The sequence below is a fragment of the Leptonychotes weddellii genome, unplaced genomic scaffold, assembly GCF_054177405.1.
Source record: "Leptonychotes weddellii isolate Sample4059 unplaced genomic scaffold, ASM5417740v2 HiC_scaffold_22262, whole genome shotgun sequence".
NCBI lineage: Eukaryota > Metazoa > Chordata > Mammalia > Carnivora > Phocidae > Leptonychotes > Leptonychotes weddellii.
This window is the reverse complement of record NW_027811139.1, coordinates 1-2,804: the sequence shown is the minus strand read 5'-3', so window position 1 is coordinate 2,804 and position 2,804 is coordinate 1. Positions and strand designations below refer to the sequence as shown.

The window sequence follows — 2,804 nt, the reverse complement described above, 5'->3', positions numbered from 1 at the left end:
CCCCACAGCCTTTCACAGAAAACTCCTCACCCTCAGCCTCCTGGCCCACCCCAGGGTTCCCACATGGAGCAGACTATGTCCCTCAGCAGCCTCCTCCCAATTCCCCCTCTCCTCACCCTCCAAGACCACCAGACTCCTAATCACTTCCCAGGACCTGACTTTGGCCAATCACAGGGTGTGTGGTCCCAGGCCCCTCCCTACCCCCAAATCCATCCTGCACCCAGCTTTACACACCATCTTCCTGGTCACTTCTAAGGAAGGATTTCAGGCACTGCGACAAGAGGAGTCAGGGCTGGAGTAAGAAGGCCCTTCCTCTCTTGATTTGGAGGCCTCCTGCTGGGAGGGGGAGCCCCTGCTCTCACCCTGGAGCCCCTGCCCCATGGGTACACTTACTTTCTGCTGCTGCTGCTGCCTCTCCTGGGTTTTCTGGGTGTTGATCTCCTGGGTGACAAACTCGGAGGGTGCCTCCTGCCAGGGTTGCGGACAGTGAGGCCACACCACTCCCCTCGCTCAAAGTCTCTTCAGCACTACTACAGCTTTTGGCCACCGGACGTCTGACCTGAGTCATCTGGTACCAGTGCTATTCTATCTTCCCAGTGTGTTCTGATTCTGGATCAATCCTAGCTCCAACACTCACTCTGTGTGTGGCCCAGGGACTGTGGCCTGGCCTCCCTAAGCCTGCTTCCTCATCTGAAAAGGGTGAGAACTCCACCCCCCACACAGGGTCTCCTGAGGACCCAGTGCCATATTTCTAGCATCACTGTTCCTGCCCTCGCACATCCAGATGGAGCAGGAAAGATCCACACATTCCTTTCCTCCCTCGGACCTCATCACCACTTGCTGAGGCCTGCACCACAGAATTATCATCTCCCCATTTCCCAGATGAGGCCCAAGAGGGGCAATAAGTTTTTCAGGGGCTCACAGATTGAGAGGTCACTGTTCCCTTTTAGTCAGAGACCCTGCCTCAGCGGCTCTCACTCAGTCTAAGACCACCATTGACCAGAAATCCTTTCCTCTGGGCTCTTGAGGAATGTCCAGGCCCCTACCTGGACCAAGCCACAGATGGAGAGGGATGAGGTGTTCTCAAAGTCTGGTTAAGCAGCTCCTGCCGGCCTTAGCCAATCTGGAGTCTCTGCATCCAGACCAGAACCAAGGCAAAGCCAAAGATTTCACCTCCCCCAAGCAACAACTCCTCAGGGCATTCCTCAACTGAGCAGTCTTTCTTCATTCACTCAGGAAGGGAACCCTGAAAGCGCTACCTCTGACTGACAGAGAAGAGGATGACAGGACACTTTGTTTCCCCATTTACATGAAGCTTCTGATGAAGGAAGGACCCACTACCCACTGCGAAACTATCATTTCCCCCAGACCCTCCTCATTAGCCACTGAGGGCATATGTCATTGTCAACTGGACACTCAGGTGAGAAATAGCCAGTGAGTGAATAGCAGTGGCTGCCATAGGGGCACAGTGTGGAGTCACAGAAGGCACACACATCTGTCTCTGGCCCAGCCATTTGGACCCAAGCTTGGGAAGCCTTTTTGTCCACCTGGTCAATGGGAATCCCCGGGAGATGCCCTCCCCTTGGAGGTGTTGCAAAAACAGAAGAAAAAGCACAGTCCTGGCTTTCTGAGAGCACAGTGGGCTGGTCTAGGAAAGAGAGGACTCCCTAACCATCCCATCCACTCATTAGTGTCAGCAGGATGAGCCCTCACGGAAGCAGGAGACTTCCTAACGTCGCCAGCTGGACAGCCCAGCCAACACCACTATACCCTATGACCAGAGACTCCTGTACTTCAAACTGGACCCCCCGCCCCCACTTGCCCATAGGCCACACAGGTCCCTCTTCCTGTTAGTCCAGAAAGTCTGAATCATTACGTGAGAAACTAACAAAACCACATCCTGCCCAGTCCCCCTTCCCTCTCAGTCCTCCTCTCTTTCCAGACCCCCAGCCTCCACTCTACCTTGGTCATCAGTTCCCTGCTGAGTGACTTGTCTTGGCTTTGGAGCTTCTTAAATTTTTTGTAGCTCTTCCTGAGAAGAGACAAAAGAAAAAAGAAAAATTTAGGAATAACGTGGGGGATTTGAGTGCAAGTCCCTTTTATTTCAGAACCAAAAGCTTCATCTGAATGAGTATTTTCACTGGGTTCCTTTGTGCACTAAGGTCTTCTTGTGACTGGGGAGGGGGGCTTTCATGGTGGTCACCTGAGGCCTCTATTCACATTTGTATTAAGCTTCTCTGTGTTGCCTAGGTTTGGTTTTCTCTGGGCATATGGTTCAGTTGCTGTAAACACTTGAAAGTCTCCAACTTAAATCAACCCAGTATCTGACATATAAAGAAACTGATTCCTGAAGCAGAACTGGTGGACTGAGGACCCAGAGAGGCTAAAGACCCCAACATCAGCCCAGTCTCTGTCCTCAGGGTTTGCGGCCTCCCAGGAGTTCCCAGCTGACTGATGGAACAACGACAGACGTATGAGAGATCCCTAATCCATCCTGGTCCAATCTGTGGAGAGAGGCCTATCTACCTGGAAACCTTCCGCCATGTGTTCTTCAGATGGCAAATCGAGGTGTTCTGCAGAGCAGAGAGGATGGCATGCAAAGAGGAGTAGTTCTTCAGAACTTGGCACTCCTGGGGAGGAAAGAGGATGAGCTGTGAGGTGGGGAGCTAGAGCCCTATTTGCTCTAGCTTCAGCCCCCTCAGTTTAAACCTCCCCTCTCCTCCCCTCCCAGATGAGATGGAGCCCTGGAAGTGCACATTTAGGGCCAGAAGAGTAACAGTCACAGGGAGGAGGATGGGGGGGGG

At 52.9% G+C, this 2,804-nt stretch overlaps 1 long non-coding RNA gene across 1 annotated transcript; it reads right to left on the bottom strand.

Moving 5' to 3' along the window:
- Positions 1-16: 16 nt before the first annotated feature.
- LOC145718801 (uncharacterized) lies at positions 17-2,635 on the bottom strand. Its single transcript, XR_014142026.1, has 3 exons — positions 2,527-2,635; positions 1,963-2,032; positions 17-468 (listed from the first exon to the last, which is right to left on the bottom strand). It is a non-coding gene; the product is annotated as an uncharacterized LOC145718801 (long non-coding RNA).
- Between the last annotated feature and the right edge of the window lie 169 nt (positions 2,636-2,804).